The sequence below is a fragment of the Rhyacophila brunnea genome, unplaced genomic scaffold (assembly GCF_057557595.1).
Source record: "Rhyacophila brunnea isolate RB1 unplaced genomic scaffold, BYU_Rbru_1.0 scaffold_21, whole genome shotgun sequence".
NCBI classification, from domain to species: Eukaryota; Metazoa; Arthropoda; class Insecta; order Trichoptera; family Rhyacophilidae; genus Rhyacophila; species Rhyacophila brunnea.
In genome coordinates this window covers 8,976,418-8,991,078 of record NW_028232871.1, presented here as the reverse complement: position 1 = coordinate 8,991,078, position 14,661 = coordinate 8,976,418, and the positions used below count along the sequence as shown (strand labels likewise).

Genomic DNA, 14,661 nt, shown 5'->3' with positions numbered 1-14,661 from the left:
ATGTGTACGATGTAGAGCTCCGTGTCAGCACCGTATCATTACCGAAATTAAGTTTATCCAAAAACACTCAATTTTGTAGTTTGGCCATTCTGATCCTAAGCATGCGATTTCTGTTTTCTGCAAGTTATTCTGAAATAAAAATAACAACTAGGTATTAAATTCTCACTGCAATAAATAATTAGCACTGTGACACTACGATACAATAATTTTGTTTTACCATACTTATAATATGTTACATCAGAGAAGCTTTGTTGTGCATGATAAACCATACAGTCAATGCTTAAAATAAACCTGGAGTTTGCGATCAATTATTGTTCGTTTCGGTAAATTTTCCGTGAACCAAAAAATTGATTCGCAATACTCATTTGTCATTAACTGACAACTCTCGTCTCATAGATGAACGTGACACGATTTTCACTCAACGTAAACTGATACGAGTTACCTGACGAAAACATTGTTAGCTATGAAGCGTATGAATCTAATTAGCAATATTGGCGATGCATTATCAATTGGACGCGCATAAGGCCCCCTCTATCGCAATTAATTAGCCACGCCATTGGTAAATTACTACAAATTATTACTACGTCTTGATGATGGAGACATAACGCCATAGTAAGAAGGGAATGCTTGTCTGCCTCTTGATTTCTCGTTCACAAACGCGTTAGGTCACTCCGGGGTTAATTGACCCTCCTCTGATCTCAGTGTAACCGTTAAGTAACCGAAGATTTTTATGGGGTATTTTAATTTATTTAGATCGCATACTTTTTGAATCATCAAAAGGGGGATACAAGTAGGTAACTGATATTATTAATTATGATCTTCCCAAATATCAGTAGTTTCAATAATACATGTAAGCTCGTATCTGTTATACGATTTAGTAGGGTTATATTCCGTGCAGTGGCGAAGTGCGGGGTTGGGCTGTTAAGATCCGACATTAATTGTGCACACTAATCATTGTCATTCATACTTCGCATTAGTCAGTGCATTATTAGTGCACTATATGCATTCACAGCGTTGCGATAGTAAACATAGATAATAACTAAACAATACCATTTTTTTAAATCATTGAATCTGACATCTATGTGGGTCTATCGTTTGGGCCCCGCATCAATTGAAGTACGGCCTTATGGTGGAGATAGTCCTAAAGAAACTCCCTTTACTTTCGGCTGTATGGATATTATCTGTGGCTCTATCCGACCGACTTTCTCATAGGTATGCTTACATACTATAGCTTCAAATTTAGAAGGGATGTTTATTTAGCTACATATTTTTTCCGACTTATACGCGGCGTAAATGTGAACTCTGCCATTTTGGATGGTGTTGGTCTCTGTGTCTCTGATAATTACCTTAGGAATCGAGGGCATCCGTTGTTTGTTCTCCCAAGGTGCAGAACTAACCGGCCATTAGTGATGCCAATTGGGAGAGCAATAACCATGTTTAATGAAATCGCTTCGAACATTGATATATTCCAATTAAGTGAGGGTGAATTTAGGTGGACATTTTATATGTTTTTAAGATAGGGTCTATCAATAGTTCACTCTGTGAGCTTCCCGACGGGAACGGGACGACTGGTCTCCGGACAATTGGACGCCGCACTGTCGTAGACACGTGTAGACGAGGTATTTTAATCAGTTTCTATCTACTACTTAGTAGTTTGAATACATTTTACTCTTAACATAATGTATTCTTTATCGCGGATTGAGAATTACCATGCCTAAGGCTTTATATAAAATAAAAAACTCTTTTTTCGTTGGAACATATGCACGATTAAATCATTGTTTACGTCTGCATATTTACATTCTCACCAACTATTAAATCATAATATAATCATTGAAATATAAATAATAATATTGAATATTTATTTTTTAAAGTACCTATAAGTACCTAACGTCTATTTATTATTCGAATTTCGTGGCGTCCAGTTGTCCGGTGCCAAATCGTCATAGACCCGCTTCCGAAACCTACTTTTACTTTTACTTTAACTTTTATTTTATTTCTTATTTTATTACTTATTGTATTATTAACTCACATGTCTGTATTTTTATTTAAAAAAATGTTTTTTTAAAACAACTTATTTTATGTCATGTCGTGAACACTTTGAATTTATAATTTGTTATGTTATTGTATATGTAAATTAAAGAAAATTTGAATTTCAATCAAAGTTAATCATAATAGTTCATCATTTAATGATATTATTTTTGTTTAAAAATAATTAACACAGTTTTGGTAAATACTTATAAAGTGTAATACTGTTGCACATATTATCTTGTCAAGTTTTGTACTGTTTCGAGCCCCCAGTATTTAATCTTCTGGGGATTCGATTGCTTCATCGGCGGCAAAGAACATCTCAGTTGTGTAAGTTGTATGTACCTTTTTATGTACCTATGTATTTTTTCACAATTTACAAAAAAAAACATCTCATGATTACTGTTTAACTATAGAAAACAAACAAGTTACTTTAACTCCATTTTGACGTAACTGTGAGTTAAGGTTATTCCTTTTTATACGGGCAGAGGATAGTCAGTAACCGTCTTGTTAGTTATGCGCCGGTTAACCGCAATACAAAGTGAATTAACACTCTGGCATGTAATTGAATTCGAATAAATCAACAGGTCCATTTGTATTGGAAAGTCATTTTGTAACTTCCAAACGTGTGATTGATCTATGACAGGGTGTTTCATCACGTACCATCTCCCAAACATCTTTTGCCAGCATAGTGATACCAAATGGAAAAAATTAAAAAAATAGGACAATAATATAATACTTACAAACGTTTATAACATCAGTAAACATCCATGGACGTTCTTAAATTTACTGCGTTAGTATTAAGGCTATAACTCAGTTGAGGCATGGTCTAAAAAGATCGTGGCTAGGCGATGCGCGGATTGCTGGTCGCGAGTGCAAATGACGCATGCCGAACGAAATATAATATGTCATATAAATCCAGCATGTGTCCATTTAATGTTCTGTTTATTGTTCAATTAGTAACAATAATAATATATTCATTGACATGTTTTATTTTTAAAGTAAATGGATAACGTTTTTAGTCATCATTAAGAATTAAGAATTAATACCCCCGTCGCCATCACGAAACAAATTGACGTACTCGCACCTCGACGTTCGCTCTCCGACTGCCAGCGAGTCCAACATTTCGTCGCGCCTATAGTTGAAAATTATTTGCCGTTTCACTGAAGTATCGTCTTAACCTTTCCGGGAGTATGGACGTACATGTACGTTTTCTAGTAGTATGGGTTTATTGGTGTGTCTATGCTTCAACTATGAATTGCAACACCATCTATGGACACTTGGGTGTATTTTTATACCATTTCAAAACAGATTTCAACTTTACAAACTGCAGAATTCTACTTTTTCGTATATCACGTGACATCAATATGACGTCATACCTACCAGTTCGGACAAGTACATAAATCGCAAACAATCGATTTCCGCGCGCGCGATTTATCATACTTTTCATGCGATTTTTAGAAGTTTTACTGTGTTTTACGGTATTTTAATGCGTTTGGAAGTTTTTGTATTGTGTTTTAATACTTTTATCGCGATTTTTCGAAGTTTTTAACCGTATTCTATTGTGATTTGAAGTTTTTATATTGTGTTTTCTCATACTATTCCCGCGATTTTTAGAAGTTTTACTGTGTTTTCGATATTTTAATGCGATCTCAAGTTTTTATATTGTGTTTTTATACTTTTCTCGCGATTTTTCGAAGTTTTTAACCGTATTCCATTGTGATTTGAAGTTTTTATATTGTGTTTTTATACCTTTCTCGCAATTTTTCGAAGTTTATAACCGTATTCTATTGTGATTTGAAGTTTTTATATTGTGTTTTTATACCTTTCTCGCAATTTTTCGAAGTTTATAACCGTATTTTATTGTGATTTGAAGTTTTTATATTGTGTTTTCTCATACTATTCCCGCGATTTTTAGAAGTTTATAACCATATTTTATTGTGAATTGAAGTTTTTATATTGTGTTTTCTCATACTTTTTCCGCGATTTTTAGATGTTTTACTGTGTTTTACGGTATTTTAATGCGTTTGGAAGTTTTTATATTGAGTTTTCTCATACTTTTTCCGCGATTTTTAGATGTTTTTCTGTGTTGACATTTGATATAGGGACTTAGTGGTGTTTTTATTGCCGTGATTTATTTGTGTCGATCTATATTCCTAAAATGGATTTCCAAAGAGGCAAAGACATTGACGAAATTTTGATGAACAGTGACAATGAAGAGGAGAACATCAAGAACATTGATGATATATCGATGGAATTTTATGAATCTTCTTCTTCTGATGACGAGGATCCAGACATCCAACCAAGTGCTAAATACAGGCGCGAAGAACCAAGGACCTGGAATAACTCAACCTTCACTCCAACACCTAACGATTTTGGTGATTTTCAGTCCGGTATAAAAGGGAATATAAATGTAGAAGGGGATTACCTTGAGCTGGACCTTTTTCAGCTCTTTTTTACGGAATATATTGTCAACACAATAGTTTCTGAAACAAATATTTATGCCACGGCTGCGTCCCAGAAATCATTTGCGATGTCGAAAATGAAAAAGTGGGTGAAGACGGCGGAAGAAGAAATGTATGTTTTTCTGGCCACCGTAATTTTAATGAGCTTGGTTTAAAAAAAATCCGTAAAAACATACTAGACAAATAATGCCATTATCGAATCACCATTTTATTTTAAGTTTGATAATAGTGTTAAGTTATAAACAGTTATTGTGAAAAAAATTCGAATGTTTTGGTGTCAATCTATGGTTGGTTACACCTGGAATACGCAACCGGTTTTTTACGATAAAACCTTTAAAACGTGAGTATTTTTTTTACTATTATTAAAACATTTCTATCTTCATATTACACTGATTTGATTTAAAAAAAAAAATAATATTCATGCAAAAAAACTCACTCCCCATAGCATGACCAGTACTAATAAAGGTACTCCCTGAAAGGTTAAGGGGATCCTTATACCAGCAGAGGCACCTAGCGGAAAAATACGAAGCTTGCAATTTGAAACATTTTTTTGATAATTTCAACTGTATTAATAAATATGTATCTGAAAACATTAAAAAGATTTTTTTTGTCAAAGATAAACAGTTTACTTTGTAAAAAAAAAATGTGAATTTGTTACATATACCTATACGTTATTATTACATTATATTTATGGTCATATTTATTATTAAAATTTAGTTTATTAAGTTTTCAATTTTTCACCTTGTAGATTTTTGACTAATTCATCGTTTAAATATTGTTTATATTTATTTTAAAAACATCGATTTTTATAAAAAAAAATATTATAAAAATGTGTATAACTTGAAATCCTTTCTATGCGGCCTATACCAGTGCCATCATACTTGGTAAAAGGAAACACCCTTCTTCGCTCAATTGCATTCAATGATGACTAAGCAGTTTTATTAGTATTTGGAAACCTCTAATAGTTATTAATCAATCTTTTCTCTCCATGTAAGAAAGAGCAAGGTATTGGATTGAATTTCATCAGGTTGTTTCTAATAAGTAGGCTATAAAGATTCGACAGAAAAAAAGGAATTTCTGTCGTCTCATCTGATAAAATTAATATTCGGAATATGGCCTGTCGTAAAAACAAAGTTGGTCAATAATATCGGATTCAATAATTATTTTTCCATACATTTGATGATAACCTTGCAGGTGTATGCGTACAATGTCAATAATTTTAATTTGTATAGGGAAAATGTGTTCACAGTTTATACATTATAATATGCATTTGAAAATAATATATTGGTCAGTGATCTGCCGTGGACATTTGTATAACAACATGAATAATTATATTGTTCTTACAATATTTTGGAAACGTTTATTTTCGAGACTGACCGTAGCAAGTAAATCCAGTGACGTCCAGTCATGCAGGTCATGCGTTGCTTCGGCATTATTGAAGGGCGGCGAATGAAGTAACGAATACAAATTTTGCAACTTTGGGAGAATTGGCGGTTTTCCATGAAGCAGACGATGATGTGACTTCATTAGAAAGCATCGACATCTTAGTTTAAAAATAGTCAAAGCATGAAAATCCTGACTTTTGTGTAATCGCGGATCATCGCACAGGCAACATTTTACGAGGGTGCCTCCATACCCATCAGCGACCTAGGTTTCGTGGAAATGCTCTTTTTCGCAGTAGATGATGTGTATATCAATTTAAAGATTTTTGGTGTATTTGAAAATAAATTCCTAATAAAATAGGTAAGTAGGTAGGTACCTTATCGAATTTACATATAGTTTTAAACTAAAAATAAAGGTTACATGTATGTTGTACGTAAATCATTTCATCGTGGCACAGTTCGCCGTGAGGTTTCTTATCGAAAAGAGATGATCGTACACCATACGATTTCCAATTTTATTAGAATCAATATGAACATTAATTCAATGTTCATGGCTGATTTTGGAAAAATTCATGAATTCAAAAATGATAACCTAACCTAACAAATAATCCAGTAAGTAGGTATATCGGTTATTTTCAAAATTTGTTTGCTGCTGGCTTCCTGTAAAGTGTAAACCGACGAGAACTGTGTTTTATTTAGACATGAATAATTCATCAAATGTTGTATCGGAAATATATGGCCGTATATTAAAGACCGTCCAACCCTCTGGGTTGTATAATAGTGACATACAGTTATTGTTCTTAATAATATGTCGTGGAATAGGTATGTACTGATGATACATATCATATTGATATGTATCATTTGATAAAAATTAAAAATGATGTACCTAAGTAATAATTATAATATATTTGATTAGTGATTCTGGCTTACACTTGTCATCCTTGTGCGCTTACAATTAATTCCACATTCTACAATATGCCACAGTCAAGTGGTTTTTTTGACATCTTTATAAAAATTATAAAGTCAACAAAAATTACAACAATAATAGAAGACATGTATTATGTTGCATGGCAGACATGACCAATATACGGCCGATGCGGTCATCTGGTCGCTAATGGGACGTGGGCAGGCGAATATTGTATGAGGCGAATTGGACAGAGTTAAGCTCGGCTGACTCGTGATGTCATTTCCCTCGAGCTGGATTAATACACACACTACTGGAATTGACACGCCCATTCTAAAAATAATATGATCTGCTCGTAAACTAAAGTAAAAAAATGCTAATAAATGTGGTAACCTATCTGTACCTGTAAAAAATGGTAACATATTTAAACGCCTGTCATTATAACCAGTGTCGCCGGTTTCGCGAAGCGATTAAGCGGTCAACCGCAGAATGGTGAAAACAGGTTGACAGATAAGACTTGCCTGTCTCTTCCTGGTTTTGTCACACTTAATCACAAACTATGGCTGTTGGTGTCGCCTTTCGACAGCTGATGCTGCATTGCGTAAATTGCTGTATTATGGCAACATTTTTTTTACTGTATCTGCTTGTATTTGCAGAAATCATTTTCAATTTAAACATTGCACAGTAATCTTAACTTCTTTATAAATGATATGGTGAGTTTCAAAATGTTCGTTATTGCAAGATTAGCAATTAGCAATTATAGCTAGAGTGTCTTATATTATTTACTTTGTGAATGCTGTCTGCAACGAGCGCTAAACACAATGAAAACCCAAAAGCCTGCCTACGATAACGCAGCAGTGTCTCGTATGGATTTATACCAGTGCCTAAAGTGATATAAAGAGGGCATTAAAAGACAACGGGACGGTTAAAGTTAGTGTTCTCAAAAGGAAGTAAACAATCCATATTGATCCGTCTTCTTATTCACACTTGCATAGATCATAATGTGTGTTTTGGAGTCATTGACGGTACAAATATCGGGGATGAAAAATGAGGTCTAATAGAAGAGAATCAATGAATTTGAAATTAGAATGCTAATTTATTTTGGCCACGCGATGCGGCACCCGAAGATAATCAATTTATTTATTAAATGAAAGATTTTCGGCATGCGGGAGACCCTGGTAGAAGAAAGTCTTGGCTCAAAGAACTCCAATGTTTGTTAGGACTCATCGCCGACATTCGTTAACGGATATGGCATATGATATATATATTTTAAATATAATCCTGCAGTCGAACGGGAAACTGGAAATTCCCTATAATCACTTTTCTATCTAGTTTTCTATTTATCGTGTTATCTTCTAGCCACCATCATACTGATTTTGCCAGTTCGGTGGTGTTGCACTCTTAAGGTTATTAACCCAAGAAATGCGACGTCGTCTGCTATGTTTACCACTGATATTTCTTTGGATACCACGTTGTGGAATGATACTGTTGACCTCTTAGACTATTGATACATCTAGACGCCACCCGTTGCATTGCTAAATGAAGCCGCGTGCCTTGCGTTTGGTTTGTGGGCGAGCGAACGCATTCGTCTACAAGTGTTCGAGACCATAGACCATTTCGCTAGTGCTCGCCCAAAGTGCTCGCACTAGACGCTCAGAATTAAAATATAATTTTCTATTTTTTTACGTTATATAGTATTTTTAAGCGGTCAAAATGCAACCATTAGATAAAGATATCCATAATTTAAATTATTTTAAAGAAACACTAGGTTACTGATATTAAAATATATAATAAAATACAAATAAATTATCACGAACATGTATCAACTTACCTATGAAACGTAATACCATCTTCTTGCTTATCAGTACGGCTACCAAATTTTAAGACAACACACAGAACCATCTTTTCTACTTAATTAACTAAAAATATTTACCATTGACTTTTTACCTTTAACACAAAAAATATCAATTTTAGCAACACGAGCTCGCAAGTTATCGACGCTATGTGAAGCGTTTCACCCTGATTTGATGGCAATACTTTTGGAAACTAGCTCACACATATGTAGACCTTTTATCTTACTCTAGCGCATGTCGCAGAGATTGTAAGGGTGCCGAATACTTGCTCACTCGCACTCATGCATCGTTTTTGTTCAGGCCTTGGTTGACCTCTAACTACTTAAGTTTTCTGGTGTTGATACTCCACAGAACTATTCTATTATACCTTCCCAATTGTTTGAGAACGTTGAAATTTGCCTACAATGAATTTTGAAGATTCATCTGTACTGGCACATCTTGCTAGTCTCAACTCTCCGTGACATATTTTGGTTTAGTGTCCATACATGTACCTATCTAGTAGCTTCCAGTGGCAAAGACTCCATACTAGGCGATTATTTAAAGCCTACCTTCTTAAGAAAAATATTTTTCTATTGCCTATTGACATATTTATATAATCACTTGATATTGATTATAAAAATAGTTTATTTTGCCAACGAGATATGTCGTATATGTAGGATTGTATTACACAGATTACAAAACAATCTGCAAATGTTTAAAAAATATACCACTGCGCGCCATCTGTCTTGACGTAAATAAAGGTCGGATTATGTGTGAAGGAATTGTGATTTTTTTCCGTATGGACTTTACGCCACGTAACCTCAGCCAGTCTGTCGAATTGTATAAAATATGGTAGGCTCCTATCGCAGAGTCTAAAACCTTCGCGCATATTATTGTTGTCACGACTGCACTTTGTCCAAAATAATTAATAATTAGATAATTTAAAAAATGGGGCTTAATCGCATACCTATTAATAAATGTTGATTGTTTTGAAAAATACGTAATTTAAGCTCATCGCTCAATTGTATGTCGTCAGTGAGTTTTGAAGTTTCATTGAATTCGTGTGTCGTTGTCAATAGTGTGTACCTATTATTTAGTAGATAGTAATATCGTATTATCTTCTTATTTCCCGTACCTAAGTACGTATACCTGACAAGTGTGCTCTTTTTCTCAGATCTCTACAGCCTACCTCATTCCAAAGGTCAACCTTCTCCGTTGATTGCACCACAATAATAATTCTTCCCTAATATTTTACGGTACTGTTCGGTTATACCGGAGGCAGCGGAAAATGCATTTTGAAAATAGCCGATAAACTGAATTATTTGTTAGGTTAACGGTTAACCTAACCAAACCTAACCTAACCTAACCTAACCTAACCTAACCCAACCTAACCGAACCTAAACTAACCCAAACTAACAAATAATCCAGTTTATCTGCTATTTTCAAAATGCGTTTTCCGCTGCCTCCGGTATAACCGAACAGTACCTATTTTACTATACAGTTAGCAGACTGTTATGTTTATTAGTTAAAACAAAATTGTATGATACTCAACGGTATCCCCGCACAGTCATGGCCATAATAATCTCATCATAAAACATGCGCTTTCATGAAAATTTGCGACCTTATTAACGACATAGCGGAAGGAAAATATCAACTGTGTAGGTCGGATTAAACAGGCATTAACGCGATATGCTATTAATAACATTTCTTACAGGTATTGTAAATTATTCAAAAGCTTATTTTCGGTATTCCCTCGAATCCGTAATGTTGGTAGATTAATTTCTATAAATTAAGAGTGTCCCATTACTCGACTCCCACAATATCTTGCCATTGTTGCGTTACCTATGCATATTCGTATTTATGTTATGTTTCGGAAATTTATTATGGCTATACCCTTGTCATAATTATAATTTCATTGGGGGATTGAGTTTATGCAAAGGGTACCTACCCAAGTTATAAATGCGCTCTAAATTTGACATTATTGTGTTACTTTGAATATATTAACAAAGGATAATTATAATGTATGAAGATACAACTTTTGTTCCCTCAATAATTTATCCAATCATCATATTATCACATCAACTACACCGGACAGCCAAATATTTTTTAATTTTAATAATCATTAAGGAAAATATCGACTTTTTTTTTTACTAAAAGAGCAAATTTGTGGTTTATCTCACTTAACTGGTTGTCCCGCTACGCCGGGCTCCCTCGAAGCCTGGGCCCTCAGGCTAGAGCCCTGTCAGCTCCCCCCGTTGTGGGGGCCATGATAGTAATACTTAAAAAAATAAATAATTAGAAATGTCTACTGATACCCCGCAGTCTAACGTTTTTCCCCTTGCGGTGTAATGGTAAATCTTATAAAAATAATTACAAGACAAAAAGAACTTTTTATATAAGTACCACGTTTTTAATTTTTCTGTTGATTCACATAAACTCTACAATTCTATGTATTAATAAATACTTTTTGTTGTACTTGATAGATATACTGAATACATATAGAATACTGAAGAAATGTCATTTTGACATTTCATATTGATTTCCATAGTAACGCACGTATATATTAATAATTTAGTTGCTAGGACCCCCTTAGCAACCAATAATAGTGTTTATTTTTAACTATTTTTTTCCGAAACATACAAAACAGAATTAACTGAAAATGAATTCAATTCTTCTTAAAGATGGCCAAGAGTATTTAAAGAATGCATCGTCGTCGTGTTCTGATATATTCTAAAAGTTTCAAATGTCTAGCTAGTCGGGAAGTTAGTTAAAAATCTTCAATCGTCCAATACAAATCTTGGACAAACAAGAAACAATTTGTACTGGACTCACAAGAAAAAATCTGTACCGGACAAACAGGAATACGAGCTAATAAAAACGTCGTTATAATATTAGGTATTTTGTCGAAAAGAAGACGAGAAAATATGTATGCGCAATTTATTGAATTTTTATTGCTGGATAATTTGATGAAATTTTAATTCATTTTGTATTTATTTTTTGTTTCCATCTTTATAATAATTCGTTATTTACAATATTGTTATTTATTTTTATTTCAGGTAAGGAAGGAAGTTCTATTATGCAATTCAGCTGCAAATAACTACAATTTTCTGACGTCTCTAGGGTGAGTAATCAGACTTTTGCCTTTGACCAAATGTTGCACTGATACCACAAACACATCATCATTGTTATCGGACGCATTTTGCAATCTGTCAATTATTCCTAGAAATTTGATAACAGATAATATATATTATTCATGATAATGATTAATTTTTTTATTTTGATTTTTGAATTTTTCTGCAAGTAACTTCTTTCGTCTCCGGATGTGAGAGGTTATCTTTGAGAGTATTCCTCGATCTGTTGGGTATTGGAAGAATACGATGAATATGCATAATGAAGATACCGATCCTGAAATAACGGTATTTACTACACCTAAGTATCTACTATGCATTTCCATTTAGATTCAGAATAACTGGCCTTATTTCAGTGTTTGATTTTTTATTCTTCTCTTACGAGAAGTTTTTTTTGTTTGTTTTCATGCACGTTTCTCTTCCAAGATTGTGACTGGCATTTTTATAATATTATCAGAAGCGGTCGCGCAGCTAGGGATGTCAAATCGGATGGAAAAGTATCGTTACTGTTTTCGATAGATAGTTAGATAGATAGACTGTAAAGGAAGAAGTAATTATACTTGTAACGATATCGAAAGACATTGCATCGATACTGCGCATATATTATATAGACAAGGCTGCTATCGGCGGCTATCGATGGTAGTTTATCATATTTATGTATCGAAATATTACAATTTTTAGAATGAGTTAGCCGTATATACTGTCAAACTGTCTATCTCGCTCTAAAAATTAACACAGCTAAGAGAGTTGCTGTAAAAACAGCACTTTTTCGATGTCTGTCTTAATCGAGCGTATCACAAGGCCCCACGTTCGTTATGAAGCATCAGCAGCTTTTTACGTATAGTAATGTCTCGGGAGCAGATACCCAAGACTGCATTAAAATGTGCTTTGACTTGGAGAAAAATTGTTTATTTATTTATGAAACAAAACCTTGTGGACATGACAAATCTAAATTCAAGACGTTCACAACTTGAGATTTACATTATAACAAATATTATCCTTACAAGAGGGAAGAAGAGAATTATACGTACCTAATGAAAAAAAAACATAAATTCAGAAAAATGAAATTTCTAATACAACATACATAAACACGTCACTGAAAATGTCTACGTCTACGAAATATAATGACTACTAGAAAAAATCTTTTTGAAAAAAATACGAAAATTATGTTCACTGGATTCGCGCCAATGTGCCCTACCAACTAAGCTATGTGTGTCGTATCTAATTGCGAAGAAGTTAACTAGTTATTTTTACACTTTTACAATTTTAACATTTTTGAAGCACTTAACAAATTGCGTTAATTTTCGCAGTCGGTTTTTGTATTTTTAACTGTTTTCAGTTGTTGTTTGCACGTGTTTCAAATTATGTATATAAAAATCGTTTATCCGATCGGAAAACTGGCGCCATTGGATTCGGTATCTGTGGTCCTTGTTTGTGAAAGTCAGGAGAAACGTGTCGGTATTGAAAGTTTATTTTCCGCGAGAGCTTTTCTGAATATATCACAATAGACGAAAATAAGTATCATGAGTATTTTGACATCCCTACTCGCGGCTCTCGGTAGTCAATTCAGCCCGAGCCGTCGAATTTATTAATAAAATAAACTGTACCCTAAGGCTAGATCTCTGTCAGTAATATATTTCGATTTTTTTAAACCACCTAAGTTTATTTCTTTTTCCAGTCGTAGATATAGATAGAGCCCCGCTTCACATAATGTATTGTCTGCCCCAGAATAAGTTCTCGATAAGACGGATGGTCGTTAGGTGTGATTGATATTTACTCATTATTTTGTATTCTTATGATACGATGCTCTTATATAATTGACTGCGTATTGATGAGGTGAAGGTTTTTTGACATACCATCTCGATGGAACCTGGTGAAGCAAACAGTGATGTCCCTGTGCAAAGTGACCGCCCTCAAAATGCATCTTTTATTTTCAAATAGTCTGCATATTTGTTAGGTACATAATTACCAATTACGTGCGGTGATCTTTTAAGATAATAGATGGATTTATGTGGAACGTATTTAGATACTTTTAAAAAAATATGTAAATTTTACAATTCTACTTATTGACTATGCAGCGATCGCAATAAAGTACATACGAGTAATATTTCTTCTCCTTTCTTCCACCCCATCACGTCTCAACATTGGGGCATAGGGCAAGCAAAAGTTGGCGCCACTTCCCTCGGTCCATCGCCAACTCCTGCGCCTCCCGCCATGTCAGACCTGCAGCACGTAGGTCGCTTTTGTAGCACCGCTGCAGGGTGAGGGAGGGCCGGCCACAGCGACGGAACCCTTGAGGATGTGCCACAAGCGTACGAAGTGTCGCACTCTAATATTTAAGTAATATTTGAGTAGGTATATTTCTTTATATATACCTACATAAGATGTTATAGGCAATAATATTAGCTTATTTCCATGACTAAATGATTTTATTTGTAAATTTAGATTTATAAGATATTTGAATTATCTTGTAATAATTAAGGATGCGCTGCATCCACAGCATATATGAACCACACGCCACTGATAATTACCTATTCTCTTATTTATTTTCGTCTATTTTAAACAGACAAATACACAAAAATCTTAAATTGACATTCATGTCATCTACTGAGCATTTCCACAAAGCCTTCTCTCAAAGAGCGGTGGTTTAATGTACGTTTAGGTCTTTGACGCTGACAGATTTGGAGGGACCCGTGTAAACATTTTACCTGTACGATAAACCACCGTAACAATATGTATTGCAAATGGGTATTGCATTACAACAAAATTTATGTTGTCGGTATTTTTTATGTTTCGATTATTTTTTAAACTAAGATCTTGATTCCTTCGTATGAAGCAACGGAATCGTCTGCTTCATCGAAAACCACCACCGGTTACAAAAGTTGTACTATTTATATCCGTTGCTTCATTTGCGGCCTTTATTGT

The 14,661-nt window shown here is 34.2% G+C and overlaps 1 protein-coding gene across 7 annotated transcripts in view; it reads left to right on the top strand.

The window, feature by feature from the left end:
* beta-Spec (spectrin beta chain) overlaps positions 1–14,661 on the top strand; it is a 267,463-nt gene that overhangs the window by 63,792 nt on the left and 189,010 nt on the right. The gene's annotated exons all lie outside the window — the stretch shown is intronic.